The sequence below is a fragment of the Pleurodeles waltl genome, chromosome 6 (assembly GCF_031143425.1).
Source record: "Pleurodeles waltl isolate 20211129_DDA chromosome 6, aPleWal1.hap1.20221129, whole genome shotgun sequence".
Lineage (NCBI taxonomy): Eukaryota > Metazoa > Chordata > Amphibia > Caudata > Salamandridae > Pleurodeles > Pleurodeles waltl.
Genome location: NC_090445.1, coordinates 1,024,047,260 through 1,024,063,514, shown reverse-complemented (window position 1 = coordinate 1,024,063,514; position 16,255 = coordinate 1,024,047,260).

Below are 16,255 nucleotides of genomic sequence, written 5' to 3'. Positions count from 1 at the left end.
AACCATCACCGGTGTTTAAATGCGGCTGTTGCACGATAACAGCTTCTGATGCCTTTTCTCCCAGAAAATCCATGTCTTCATAGACTGGGGAGTTAGGAGGCACTATAGATTGTTCTACATCGTCAACGTTGTTGAAAATGTTTCCAACATCTAACTCGTCGCTCGTTGCATCGCTGCTGCTGCTTTCACACTTAATAGGGGATATCAGCTGAGGTAAATCCTTGAGGCTGAGCTTTTCAAGCTGATGGCAAAGATCATCTTTAAAGCCTGTAACATTGTGCCCCTCATCTTTAGGAGTGCCCTGCTGCGCGTTCTCATCCAATACTGAAGGTTTTAGAGTTCGATATTATTTGTGAATAGTATTCAAGCTGCCCTCCAAGGCTGCCTTTTTGATAAGGGGGTTGTATCTCTCCATAATGACAGAATAATCTCTTTCAGCTAGATGCTCCGGTTTTAGCGCAGGTCATTGAGACGTCCCCTTACATGCATTCTACAGGTCAAAAAAGGGCGTATTTCTCTACAACATGATACATGCTCTCCAAAGGGACTCTCATTCATTGGGGGCTGGTGCATAGCCCGGCCCTGTACTAGAACCTAGGCACATGCCTAACACATGTTCAACTTATTTCACAATCCCTCTGACCCTCCTACACCTACGTCGGTTCCAGGGCTGTTATGCAATGCTTTGCTCTGTAGCTCCTCCGCACCTACCTCTTAGGAGGCACACTGCAGCCCACTGTAGCCCAATGACCCTGATTGCATGAACAGGCCAAGACTTGTCCTCTTAGGTGCAGAAACTCAACGCACACCTGCACTGTCGCCATTTTACACAACACATAAACCTAGACACTTGGGACAGCAACACGTCATCACACCATGTCACAAAACATGTGACTCACCTACACCTACATCAGTTTTGCAGTGGACTCTCAGAGGTCACCGGAATTCCATGAACGGATGTGACGTCACTTCCGAGGGGGTGGGTCAGCTGTCAAATTTTGAATGATGAGTAAAGGTGTCCCCGTTTACTACTCACGCCTGGGGCTTTGTAGACATCTGATGCATTCCAAGGTTTACAAATCCTTGTAAATCTGGGAATGCGTCAAAATCCATGGATGTTGTATGGGAATAGCCATGCAACACCCAAGGAAACGCATCCCTGATGCAAAGTAAAGCAACACAGCGATTATGGCTGCATTGCCTTACTCCATATCTAGAAGGTCATAAAAAGCCATGCAAAGTAGCTTTGTGTGTCCTTGAAGATATGGGTGAGCAGCCAGCACCGCTGGTTCATCACAAAAAGTGATGCATCAGGGGTTCAGGCCGCTTGTAAATATATGCTAAAGTTTGTAGTTTAGAGGTTATGTTGCGTTGGGGACTTCAGATCCAGGAAACTTGACCAAAGTAATGTAATTCTGAGCAAATCACTCAAAGGATCATTTTGATCCTGGGGTACATTCCTTCATTTCATCAGAGGCTCTGACTCATGTTCCCCTGGTGAAGGACAGTCTTCCATATTTAGTGATTCCACTTGCCTGGCAGGGATTTCTAAAGCTTTTTGTCTAGCTGGCAGAGCACTGGAACTGGGACTGAAAACAGAGAAATTTGAGGATTAAGTACCACGTTTGTTTTGTCCGTTCTGAAAATGTCTTTCTTTTTATTTCAAGCTGGGAGTTTGTTATTGGTTGCCACATAAACAACAGCTATAACATAGAGTGAGATTTGTTCTTGTGGCCATTATTTGATTTCCTTGCCCAGAACCGCCATGCCTCAAAACACAAACCCCAGCACGGAAATCTAGCAATGAGGAGACTATCTTTTTGACCTGACTGCCAAGTGGCAATCCTTAAGTTCATACACATCTAAATGGGTGGGGAAATATGAGTTTGTTGGGGTGGATAAACCAACAGTTAATGGAGGGTCAACCATTCAACACACTGCATTACTCCCTTTTTGGAAATGATAAGCATATTTTTTCCATATTCTCTGCATTGTTCTTTGTTAGAAATTCGGTTACTGGTTGACTGGAGTGGGAGCCCTGGTCAAGCATCAACCACAATCCTAGTCAGTGTAAGGCACAAGCAAACCCTAAATTAACCTATGCTCAAACCCTGGTAGTTTGACAAAGAGCAGTCAGGCTTAACTTAGAGGCAAGGCATAAAGGCCCTCATTACAACCCTGGCAGTCGGTGTTAAAGCGGCAGTAACACTGCCAACAGGCCGGTGGTAAAAAAAAACGAATCATGACCACGGCAGAAACCGCCAACACATACAGCCACTTTAACACTCCGACAGCCACGGCGGTAGCAACAAACACTGTGGCGGTAACCGCCAACAGCCAGGCGGAAGACAATGTACCGCCCACTCTATTACAACCTGCCCATCCACCAGCTTTTCCGGGGTGGTACCAACTTCATCAAAAGCATGGCAGAAACAGTACTCTGAAGGGAAATGACTCACCTCTCGACACTCAAGGAAGAACCAGGATGGCATGGAGCCCGAGCTGCAGGTTTTCCCCATGCTGGTGTATCTTCTCATACACCAGGAGCATGAACGCCAGCGATGATGACCACGGTGAGCACTGCACCTAGCACACAAAGGAGGGGGAAGGAAAAAGAGAGTGACACACACACGCAGCACACAACACCCCACCCACACTCACAACACCATTCACACAAACACATGCAACAACATTACATATACACCCCGTAACCCTCAGGAATAACGCAAGGACAAAAGGAATGGAGTCAAATGAGTGTAATATTAGTAATACTTAGAAATACGTTCATAAAGCAAAAACAGTATGTACAATATATACAATATATACAAAAGACGGAACAATGCCCACTCAAAAATTGTCCGTGGCCCACTGGGCTAAAACACATAGGCCAAGACACTTGACTCCTGCCTCAATACGGAGAGAACACTCCAGGGGCATGAGGTTGAAAACACACAGGCACCTCAGGGGAACAGGGAATGGGAGGCACCTCAGCTGGAAGATGGTACAACGCCACTGCTCCTGGAGGGGGCTCCATGCCCACTGCTTGGTCCTGGGGAGTGCAATGCCACGGTCTCTCAAGTGGGTAGTATGCCCACTGCTTGTTCCTGGGGAGTGCAAAGCCACAGTCTCTCAAGTGGGTGGTATGCCCACTGCTTGGTCCTGGGGAGTGCAAAGCCACAGTCCCTCAAGAGGGTGGTTTGCCCACTGCTTGGTCCTGGGAGTGCAAAGCCACAGTCCCTCAAGTGGGGGTATGCCCACTGCTTGGTCCTGGGGACTGCAAAGCCACAGTCTCTCAAGTGGGTGGTTTACCCACTGCTTGGTTCTGGAAAGAGCAAAGCCACAGTCTCTCAAGTGGGAGGTTTGCCCACTACTTGGTCCTGGGGAGTGCAAAGCCACAGTCTCTCTAGTGGTTGCCTTCTTCCACTGGTTCTGGAGAGTGCAGTGTGCCCAGTGTTCTTCATCTTGGCAAGGAGGGGCTGAGTGGATGCCTTCTTCCACTGGTTCTGGAGGGGGCATTTTGCCCAGTGTGCTTCATCCTGGCAAGGAGGGGCTGAGGGGATGCCTTTAAGTGCCCATCCAACTCCTGATAGGCCTCCGCCAGGATGTCGAACATCAGGGGGGTCAGGGTACGACGGGCACCCCTTCCTCGTTGGGAGGCCAGCCCCAGCCTGGCCTCCACCGTCTTCCTTGCCCAGCAGTGCAGGTCCTCCCACCGTTTGCGGCAGTGGTTGCTCCGCCTGTGAAAGACCCCCAGGGTCCTTACCTCCTTGATGATAGCACGCCTTTTTCTGATGGGCGCTGAACTGCAGGAAAATATGCATAGAAAAAAATGATTAGTCATACCGTCAGGACTGTTATACCCATGGCACACCATATTCCCCAACCCCCTTACACCCTTACACACAGACATTGACCACCAGACATGCAGCACTCTGCCCAGGACTCCTCAGCCCCCCCCACACGAGACTTACACACACAGCAATCCACACAATCATGGCCCACGCATCATGCTCACAGTGTACTCACCTGTTTGTCTGGAGGACCATAAAGTAAAGTGTACTGGGGTAGGACCCCATCCACCAGCCTCTCCAACTCCTCCGAAGTGAAGGCGGGGGCCCTTTCCCCAGACACTTGAGCCATTGTTGCTTCCAGACACAGGTCACAGCAGCACTTGCGGTGTAGGTCCTCTCCTGATGAAGGTCAGGTAGCAAGAGAGTGAACAGATAGAAAATGTCAGTCACGCCTGCGCGGTGCGTACCGTGACCGCCGGCGTACATCGCCATTGGCTCCTGGAGCCCATAGGGCCCAATGATAACCAATGCGAAGTTGCACAGCAGTCATTGACCGCCAACTGCAACGATGCACAATGCCAGCGGATTTCCACATTTCCTCACTTCCACTTGTCTCTCCTCACAGGTCAGGCAGCCGCCATTTCAGCGGAGCACAGGCCATGGCACCTAACTGCATCATAGCAGACATTGGCACATCAACTGACTCTCGAATTCACATACTGTTTCTGTAAAGGAAGAAATGCATTTTTATTTTCAGATATGTGTGAATATGACCCTCTGCTCACCGTTTTTCAACCTAGAGTAAAACCGCTAAGGATGAATAGTAGATGGAGACATCCCCGTGTACAGACCCCCTGTGGACCTGGCGACAATGGAGGAGAGGCACATTATCCTGACCTACAGACTTGATAGGGCAACAATCCAAGAACTGTGTGCCCAATTGGAGCCAGACCTGATTTCAGCTATCTGCCACCTCACAGGTATCCCCCCTCTAGTGCAGGCCCTGAGAGTGCTCCATTTCCTGGCAAGTGGTTCCTTCCAAGCAACAGTGGCCATGGCATCAGAGATGTCTCAGCCAATGTTCTCCAACGTGTTGACTAGAGTGTTGTCTGCCCTGCTGAAACACATGTTCAGCTACATTGTATTCCCCAAGGTGGAGGATTTGGCCACAGTGAAGGTGGACTTTTATGCCCTGGGACATATCCCCAACATCATTGGTGCCGTTGATGGTACACATATAGCATTCGTCCCCCCTGAGAAATGAACAAGTGTTCAGGAATGGAAAAAGCTTTCACTCTCTGAATGTGCAGATGGTGTGTTTGGCAGACCAGAACATCTCCCATGTGAACGCCAAGGCCCATATTTATACTTTTTTAGTTCCGCATTTGCACCACTTTTTGTTGCAGAAACGGCGCAAACTTACAAAATACAATTGTATTTTGTACGTTTGTGCCGCTTTTGCATCAAAATATTACGCAAATGCAGTGCTAAAAAAAATTATAAATATGGGCCCAAGTATCCTGGCTCTGTGCATGATGCCTTTATCTTTAGGAATGGCAGCATTCCACATGTGATGTCTCAACTCCAGAGGCACCGGGTGTGGCTAATAGGTGAGTCCATGGTCCCCACCCAGTTGATGTGGGTAAATGGGTGTGGGTTTGGCCCTAAGGGTGAGTGTGTTGCTAACAGGTATCCCTCGATATTTACAGGTGACTCTGGTTACCCCAACCTCTCATGGCTACTGACCCCAGTGCAGAATGCCAGGACAAGGGCAGAGGAATGTTACAATGAGGCACATGGGCGAACAAGGAGGATAATTGAGAGAACCTTTGGCCTCCTGAAGGCCAGATTCCGGTGCATCCATCTGACAGGTGGATCCCTGTAGTACTCACCCAAGAAGGTGTGCCAGATCATCATTGCATGTTGCATGTTGCACAACCTGGCCTTGAGACACCAGGTGCCTTTTCTGCAGGAGGATGAGCCTGGAGATGGTCTTGTGGCAGCGGTGGAGCCTGTGGACACTGACGAAGAGGAGGCAGAGGAAGAAGATGTGGACAACAGAGGTACACTCATTCAACAGTACTTCCAGTGACACACAGGTAAGACATTGTAACCTCACCTTCCATTGCAGTTTTGTGTTTGACATTGAACATGGCAGTCTGATTTCCCTATGTCTATGGCCACTTACTGTACCCTTTGGCATCTCTATTTTCAGATCTCTGTGCCCCACTCTGACTCCTGGTGTGTTTACTGCTGCCCACTACAGGTTATACCTATGTTACAGTAGATTAGAAATGAAACGTTTACCGCTTGTTAAACAAATACATATTTCAATCAGTTGAAAGACTCCATCCTTGTATTTGTTCCAAGGGTGTTTATTTATGTGCTAATAAGTGGAGGCGGTATTGCAATGAGCTGGGTTGCTGATGGAGGAAAGTCCAGGGTAGAGTCCAATCTATTTGTATCACAGGTGCATTATCCAAGGGGGCATAGGAAGGGGAGCAATGGCAGTTCAAGGTGGACAGGGTGACAGAGTGGGACACAAAGGTGACAATCAGGAGAGTCTTATTTCCTGGCAGGGTTCTTTGGCTTCTGCCTGGATCACAGGGACCGTTTGCGGGTTGGTTCTCCTTCTGCAGTGGGTGGGGTGCTGGTGGCCTGTTGGTCCTGTGGCGGGGCCTCCTGTCTACTAGCGCCGGCGGAGGTGGAGGGCTGTTCTTCGGTGTGGCTAGTGTCAGGAGCTCGTTGGTGTGCCACTGCCTCCCTCATGATGTTGGCCATGTCTGCCAGCACCCCTGCAATGGTGACCAGGGTGGTGTGGATGTCTTTCAGGTCCTCCCTGATCCCCAGGTACTGTCCCTCCTGCATCCGCTGGATCTCCTGCAACTTGTACAGTATCTGGCCCATGGTCTCCTGGGAATGGTGGTATCCTCCCAGGATCCCTGCAAGTGCCTCATGGAGAGTGGGTTCCGTGGGCCTGTCTTTCCCTGTTGTACAGTAGTCCTCCCAGCTCCCTGTTGTCCTGTGCCTCTGTCTGCTGAACCATGTGCCCACTGCCACTGACCCCAGGTCTCTGATTGCCTTGGGTTTGTGGGGTTGCCTGGGGTCCCTGTAGTGGTGGACACACTGCTGACTGGGGACAGAGGCATGGGCCCACTGGGTGGGTGCTGGTCTGGAGTTTCCTGAGGGGGGAGGCTCTGTGGTGGGTTGGGACTGTGGCAGAGTAACCAACTGCCCAGAGGCCCTGATGGGCCAGTTTGGTCATCGTGATTCAGGCTTGCAGAGCTGCTGTCATCACTGTGGGCCTCTTCTGGGGGGACAGGATGTTGGTGGCACCTCCTCTCTGGTGACGTTGAGTGGGGGTCCTTTGGGGATGTAAATGCAGTGTTATTGTACCTGCGTGTGCCATCTTGTGCATGGGTATGATTCCCTCTATGGTTGTTATTAGCAAGGCAGCTTTGGCTTTTGTCTGTTCTGCTTGGCTTGGCTAAGTGATTGTCACTAGTGTGCATGCTGTGGTGATGGGTGTCCATGCAGGTCTGTGATAGGTGCCCATGCATTGGTGTTGCATGCAGGGCTTGGTATTGGGATGGGTGGGTTGTGATAGCGGGGTATATGTGAGGTGGTAGAATGATGGGGTGAGGGTAGGGGTAGGAGTTTGTGAAGGCATGCAGGTAGGGTGGGAGATATATTAGTAAAGATTTGACTTACCAGAGTCCAGTCCTCATGCTAGTCCTGCGAGGCCCTCAGTATGCATAATCGCCAAGACCTGTTCCTCCCATGTTGTTAGTTGTGGGGAAGGAGGTGGGGGGTCCACCACCAGTCCTCTGTACAGCTACCTGGTGTCTTGCAAGCACAGAATGCACCTTCCCCCATAGGTCGTTCCACCTCTTCCTGATGTCATCCCTTGTTCTGGGGTGCTGTCCCACGGCGTTGACCCTGTCCACGACTCTCCGCCATAGCTCCATCTTCCTAGCAATAGACGTCTGCTGCGCCTGTGATCCGAATAGCTGTGGCTCTACCCGGATGATTTCCTCCACCATGACCCTTAGCTCCTCCTCAGAGAACCTGGGGTGTCTTTATGGTGCAATGGTGTAGTGTGAGTGGTATGTGTGAGGGTGTGTGGGGTGATGTGTTGGGGTGTGTGCTGTGAGGTGTGTGGATGGTGTATGGGTGATGGTGTTATGTGGCTCAGATTCAGTGGGTGCTCCTGGCTTGTCTCTCTCTCTCAGTTGGCATATTTTTTTTTTGTTGTAAGGGGTTGTGGGTATTGTGGGTGTGTGTTTTATATTGGATTGGGTGTGTGCGTGTGGTGTGTGTATGTGCGCCAGGTGTGTGTATTTTGAATTGTCCAATGTAGTGGTGTTTTGTTAGTGTGTGTATTTTGAGCGCAGCAATCTGTACCGCCAATGGTTTACCGTGGTTGAATGACCGCCGCAGTGATTCGTGGGTCATGATGCTGTGGGTGTATTTCTGTTGGCGTAGCGGTGTGCGTTTTGGTACCGCCAGTTTATCACTGATCTTTGGGCTGGCGGACTTGTGTGGGTGTCTGTATAGTGGCGTATTTCTCTGTGTGGGTCATAATACCCGTAGCGGTATACCGCTGCAGTCACAGTATGTTGGCTGCCGTTAGCAGGGAGGTAGGTGGCATTTACCGCCAATGTTGTAATGAGGGCCAAAGTATTTTTGCAACACCTCCCACAGTAAAACAGTGAAAACACAACACAAAAGATCCCACACCAGGTTAGAATAATTGAACGGATACTAATGAATAGAACAAGACAAAAGTGACAAAAATCAGTTCAGTAGAACCAAAGTTACGAATTTCTAAAGAATACAAATGAAAAATAGCTCCTAAAAGCATAAAAGACCAACCACAGCTATCTGGTCACGCCAGACTGGGTCAAAGTCAAAATTTCAGTCTCACTGCGATGGAGCGTGGGTCAAATACATTCACAGATTATTTCTGCTGTAGGTTTATGTTCTCAAGTTTTGTGCCAAAAGTCCCATTCACTTTGGAGGGGATCAGGAGGACCTCGGAGAGGTTCACTGGCGGTATTTGCCGTGGTGCAAACAGAAAGCCAGGCATCATGGTTGGGTGGGATTGAACTCCATGTTGGCAGTCATCCATGGGCGATCGATGCTTGCTATGTAAATGGACAGGCTGGCAGCAGCTCATGTTGAATTTCTGTGCGAGCGGCGAGTTCCTGATGCGAACTGGCCTGTTTGCTGTCACAAAGAACCTAAATGCTTGCAGGGTCCAGGTGCTGTAGGTAAACCTTTAAGTTACCTGAGGCTCTGATCAGGCTGGCAGCAGACCTGCCCTTGTACTTACGCTGGGGTCCTGGGTTCAGAATGAAGTTGTAGGTCCGGTTCCACCCCAGACTAGAGGACAGCAGAAAGCAGTTCAGTACAGCATGGCAGCAGTTCCTTTAGAGCAGCAGTGTGACAGTCCTTGTAGCAGTACAGCAGTCCTTCTTCTTGGCAGCGTATCTACAGGTCCAGAAGCGTACTAAAGATAAGATGTCCAAGGTCCTTCTTTTATACCCTGGTGCCTTGGTTCTAGAAGGTGGGAGAAGCTTCTAGATGGTGGCCTTGAAGTGCATGGCACACCTAATCCATCCACTGTGTGATTCTCTGGGGGGGGGACATAAAGACTAACTGTCAGTTACACTCAGGCATGTGACCCAGGCCAGGCTGTAGGCACAAAGGCCCTGATTTATACTTTTTGGCGCGAAACTCCACTAACACAGTTTTGTACCAAAAAGTTTAGCACCGGCTTGCACCATTTCTGAGCACCAGCAGGGCATCATATTTATGGAATGGTGCAAGCTGGTGCAAAGGGCAGGCTGGGGTAAAAAAAAATGATGTTAGTCGGGTGGGGTTGGTGGTATGGAAGAAGGGGGTTCTGCACCAAAAAATTACTTTAGACAGGTTAGAGTAAAAAAGAAATTACTCTAACCAGCCTAGAGTCATTGTCTGACGCAAAACCATCCATACCACATGACTCCTGTCTTAGAAAAGACAGGAGTCATGCCCACCACCCCAATGGCCAGCACAGGGGACCAGGGTCTCCTGGGCGTGGCCACTGCACCCAGTGCCATGTACTGGGGCTCATTTCAGGGCCCACAAAAACACTTAAAAAAATACTTACCTGTACTTACCTACTTACCTGGGATGGGGTCCCCCATCCTTTGCTGTCCCTCTGGTGTTTGTGGGGGTATCCCTGGGGCATGGGGAGGGCACCTGTGGGCTCATTCCATGGTGTTCCATCATGGAAATAGGCCCACAGGTCCCCTAACGCCTGCCCTGACCCAGGTGTTAAAAAATGGTGCAAAGCAAGGTTTGCACCATTTTTTGACCCTTCTTTCCTCCCGTGATTTTAGCACGGGGACAAATATGGGACTAAAGCCATAGAATCATTTTTTCCACTGGAATGCCTACTTTGCATCTCATTGGCGCAAAATAGGGTTCCACGTCCAAAAAATGACTAACTCCATAAATTTGATGCTAGGCGGTCTAGTGCCAAAGTATAATAATGGAGTTAGATTTGCATAAAATTTGAGTAAAAAAAAATGACCCAAATTCAGTGCAAAACAAGTATTTGGGAGAAAGCAAAATACTTTAGCACTGGTGAGCAGTGGTAAAGTGCAGAGAGTCATAAGGCCAACAAAAACAAATTCAACAAAAAGAGTAGGGAAAGAAACAAAAAGGTTAGGGTGACTCTGTTGGGCCAGGTTCAGCATTCTTCCTCCAATCTGCTACTGCTATATGTCAATAAATGCATCAATATTTTTATATAACACTTTATTGTCTTTTCTATATCGCAAGGATTTTATAGAAGTACAAAAAATATAAAACTCCTTACAAAAAAATAAATATGATATATTCCATATAAAAACAGATCAAGATCTCTTACTTTGTAACCAGTAGAACAAACTTTTATTCAAAATAGCCACAAAATGGAACTGGTAGACATTGATGCAGAATAAAGAGTGAAAGGAAGCAACATTAAAAATGGAAGGTTAGCAAAACATCTTCACATTATGCATTGGGTTTGTTGAAAGATAAACATCCTCTGATATTTCTAATATTTAAATGTTTTGCTCTGTGTTGCCCTATGCCTGCTTTCCCCAAACATTTTCCTAAGAATAAGCCTTCAACCTCTGCTCTTGTTACCAAAAACAAAGGTACTTTTGAGAAGTCTTTAGTAATCCTTCATGGAGTGCATTTAATCTGGACTCTATCAAAGGCCTTTAACATTTTGACGTGTCTCCACATTCAGTCTACCGTGTGTATTTGTATTGCTCTTCTTCTCCTTCTGAAGTTTTTGTACTGAGCCAAGAGACTCGGCTGTGGCACACTTTGGGTTGCAACAGGCAATGTAGCTTTTTACCCTGATTCTTGTTTATCTGATGGGCTAAGGAGGCAACAATTCAAGTGGAATCAGCTTGAGAAGGGGCTTATAGGCACAGACATCATGGGCCTGTGGATTCCCAGACACAGAAGAGGCCAAAATCCATGACCAAAAGTTAATTTGTTGCCTGGACATCAGTCATTCAACAAACAGATTTGGGGGAGAACTTGAGTGATAAAACAGGAACTGTTCCCTGGCAATCTCTATTCAAGAACCAAGCCAAGTACATCGTAGCCCTACAAGCACAAAGGGCAAAGTAAAGCACACAGAAGAGATACATAAATCTTACACACATAAAAGCTTGCAGGAGGCACATCTTATAAATTGTAAGGTTTACCAGACAGGAGACACTGCAGTTTGCTGATGATATTGCACTATGTTAGGATTTGATATGGAACAATCTTTGGCCACACTGCGCTCAAATTTTAATCTTCATTCCCCTACCCTATCTTTTATCCATCATCAACATAGGAGGAGAACAATATGTTGCATAATTGGCAGACCAGTTTTATGTTTTTGAAAGGGTGTGCTTTATTTTCTTCTTTATTCTTCTCAAGGGAAATATCCAAGCCTAACAATTTTAGTACTACTTTGAACCCTAATTGCCATGTCAAGTTCTGTAGTCTCTGGGTTCCTTTATTCCACTCACAAGAGAGTCAATTTTAGGAGTTCATGGGACTTAATTTCTTTTCATCATCATTCTTAAATGACATTAGAGTCCCTAGGCTCATATTGCAATTACTATATTTCCCTATCTTTCTGCAGACATATTCCCAATGTCCTAGGGGCATCTTCCGCATTGTGCCTGGGAAAAACAAAGCAGAAGCATCAAGAATTGATTCCAGATTCCAGAGTAACTCTGAACACTAACCCCCTTTCCCTTGAGCCCTTCTGCACAAATATCCCACCCCCTGGCTTCTCTGACTCCTCTGGAAGAAATAAGGCAGAAGCATAATTTCTCAATTCCAGTTCCAAGTGAGGTATCATTTTTATTGGGAGAGCAAGGGGAACACTGTGGTGATCCTACAACTTTCCCACAGAGAAATGTGAAGTATATATGATTTTTTTGCCAAATTTGAGGAGATTCTGGGTAAGAAAAATCCAGGGGATCCATGCAAGACACACCGCAAGTGTCATCCACGCACACTGCCAGCGAAGTGCCAGTCCACGCACACTGCCAGCAAAGTGCCAGTCCACACACACTGCCAGCAAAGTGCCAGTCCACGCACACTGCCAGCCATGCGCCCTCCATTCACACCATCATCCAAGAATCATCCATGCACACCGCTAGCCAAGCACCATCCATGCACACCTCCAGCCAAGCACTAGTCCACACACACTGCCAGCCAAGCTCCATCCATGCACACCACCAGCCAAGCAAGTCTGTGCACACTGCCAACCAAGTGCCAGTCCACGCACACTGCCATGCAAGTGCCAGTCTACACACACAGCCACCAAGCATTTGTCCACACACAGCCCCACCCAAGTGCAAATCCACATATACCACCAACAGAATGCACACAGCCAGCCAAACGCCAGTACATGCCGACCATCAGCCAAACTCCATTTCACACACACACACAGAAACCTTTTTTCTGCCCCCCACCCCTGGAACAGATGAGCCCAAACAATCACTGATAAATGACCAAAATGTGCACCCAAAAAAGGGGAGTGACCCTTGCCTATGGGGATGCTCCCTGAAATGCCCATAAATATATCCCTGTTGCCTAATGGGCAGATTGGGTGTAATAACCATCATCTGCTCCCAAGGAAGGCAGAAAGACCTTGGCCATTTTTTTGGGGGTGGGTGCATCAGCATGCACCCCCCCTGGGGCCTAGTGGGAGCCCCCCCCGGGGGGCAGAACAGGGGCTGTTGACCATATCTGCCTCAAGGGGGGGGGGGCAGAAAGACTGTGAACATTTTTTAAGGGGGGTGGGGTTTTAGAATGCCCATTCTGGACAGCCCCCACCCCTACTCTGGTGGAAAACAACAACCGATGCCTAGAGGGATTTTTCTCCCACCCTCCAGGGAGGTAGATTGTGGACTACTGCCCCCAGAAAGACTTTGCTCATTTTTTTGGAGGGGTGTGAGGCATTGCCAAGCCCATTCTGGGCAGGCCCTATTCAGGTGGAATAAATACTCCCTGGGTCTAGTGTGCTTTCTTCCCCACTGGGGGAGCAGACCATGGGCTATTGCCCCTATCTGTCCCACCGGGGTAGCAGAAATACTGTGCTCATTTCTTTGGGGGGTTGGGATATTGCCAAGGCCATTCTGGGCAACCACCACCCTTACTGTGGCTAAATAAAATACTCCCTGGGCCTAGTGGGTTTTCAGCCCCCCACGGGGCAAAAATGGGGGTAGTTGCCCTCATGTATCCCCCTGGTGGGTCAGAAAGACCTCTTGTTGAAGAGGTGGGAGCATTGCAAAGCACATTCTGTCAGCTCCCATCCCTACTTTGGCTAAAAAACAATCTACCTGGGTCTAGTGGGCTTTCTGCTCCCCAGAGCAGATGGGAGCTATTACCCCTATCTGCCCCCCCAGGGCAGGCAGAAATACCGATTTGGCTAAATAACATTGGGAGGGGCAAACACCCTTGCCCAAGTGGCTGCTCCCCCCCTCCCTGGTGTCTATTGGTTGGATCCCTGCTCAGCAGAGGCTAAAATAGTCCCCTGAGCACCGAGGCAGAGGAAGTGAAATTAACCTATCAGCTCATTTCACTTTCGTTATCACTGAAATGACATCAGCATGCACGTGTGCTGCTCGGCATTTCAGTGACAAACAAAAAACAGCCTTGGGAGCTGGGAAAGCTCTTTCCTAGCTCCCAAGGCTGTTTTAGAAAAAAGCAAATCCCCATGCTGTAAACTGCAGAGGGATTTGGTGGTCATGTAATGGTGATGAGGACAAAATGATTCCGTGCTCCGCACCTGAGCTCTGGTATTGAAGATGAAACAGTTTTATTCTCAGCAGCAAAAGCGTTAAAACTTGGTGCAACCCTTCCCATCTGTGGCACAGGAACTATGGTAGTCCACAGGATGCTGACCATTTTCATGCCTTCTCAATTGAGGGTTGGCTCTAGCTTATGTCCCAGCAAGTTCTGTTTCTTACCTTACACTGTTGATCGTGCTTTCCTTCAACAAAGCGGTAAAGTCATGCAGGGATTTAGGAAGTAGGACATTTGACCTATGGTCCTTTACTGGACAGACCAGGTGTTGACCCCTCCCTTCCAACATAATCAATCTACCTGTCACAGGGTTCCCAAGAAATAAGCAGCCAAGATGATCCAGTAGCCGTGTGAATATAAGCGGGGATCTCTTGGGTGTACTTTGACCATTTTATGTAAACACAGGCTATTCCATCTATTAATAATAAAAATTCAATTGATATGGATTATTTTTCAGTATATGTGTACAAAACGTTTGCAGACATATCTACACCAGATTTGACCTTGTCAACCAACTTTATTTTGGCGGGTAACATTTAACAATTGAATCTGTTATATAACTTTCATAAGGCTGCTTATTTTACCCCTGTGAAATTGAACAGACCATGTATTTCTGCACAGTAGGACAGGTGGTTGAAAGTGTAAAAAAAAACTTGACAAAAAAGTGTGTTTTCTTTGTGGAGAAAAATAAATCCATTAGGAGGTGGCCCTTCCCTTAGACCTCCAAATATCCTGGATGTAATACCTACAACCTTCCCGTTATGAAAGGGTAGTGACTCAAAGTGAGTGAAGGAACATGGTGACAAGTATAGGCGAGTTGCAGGGAGCTTCGAGGAGAGGTAAACTCTGTAGCCTCAGCACATTGTGCTCCTTCTCCCCTTGTCTGGAAATGACTCATTCAAACTATACCTGCTGCCATCAGCTCACACTTCTGTTTAGCCACCTCCTTTTTAGTTTTTTTCTTCTCCTTTTTTCCATTCACTGTTTACTGGATGCAGCAGACTACCTCCCTGATCTTCCATTGAAGATGTGCCCCATCCCTATTGCACCACTGCTGAGCCTCTGCAGGTCAGATTTCCCTTTGGGGGTTGCTGGATGGCATCAGCACAGGTGCGCTGACTTTCTTGGCTTGCAGCACACTGTCACATATGCGCAGACGCAGCAGTGATGTGGGAGCAATCATATATCTGAAACTGCTTTTCACTTCGTCTGTTGCTTGAGGGAAACAACAGTGGACTGCAGGCACTGCAGACTACCATCACTATTTCTGATCAAGCTAAGGAGCAGGTACAATATGCACTTCATGCTTGTCTTGTTGTTTATGGCAGGAGAGAGTGCAACTAGGCAGAGGTTCTGAAAGTGCTATAGCCTGTATGCCCCTGGCCTCCAATTAAGGCCATTGCTTTTTTTAATGAAGAATTTCATATTAGATACATCCTTAGATTCACAAGATCAAAATAAGCTAGTCCTCTAGCAAATGGAAATAGGGGGAGTGTGTCACAACTGCAGTTCCAGTAGTCAAAGCTTCCGCAAAGTTTACCTCTATCAAGACACAAGGCAAAGAAACTAGGGCTCAAGAGGCTAGGCTAAACACTTCCAAAAAAGACCCTTTTCCTCCTTATACTCTTTCTACAAGATTATGGAGAAGCAGGGTAAGGAACTGTCAAACAGATTCCAAGCTTCGTCTCAGCTTCCACCTTTAGATACAGCAACTTGTATCTTGCAGCCCCATTTGAATCTACCTAGCCAGTCATTTAAAAGTGCCTCCCCTGGAACTGTCAAGGGCAAAGGGCCCTCTGAATCTGGAATACCCTCGCTGGTAGTCCTTCTCTTGTCTCTCAAGTCAGATATTATGCAGAGATATTTGAGATATCGAAACAAAATCAAAAAGAGATTCAAGGGGTATGCCATGCACTAAGAGACAAATTAGATGGGCTACCTCAGCGTACTGATGTCCTGGAGGAAAGAATGGCCCAAGTAAGTCTGGAGGACACTGATAATTCACAGGGAATTAAAGCCTTACACGAGCAGAACAAGCAACTGAAAGATGATATCAAAAGGTTAGAGGTGCATTCAAGGAAGAACAATTTGAGAATCTTAAATGT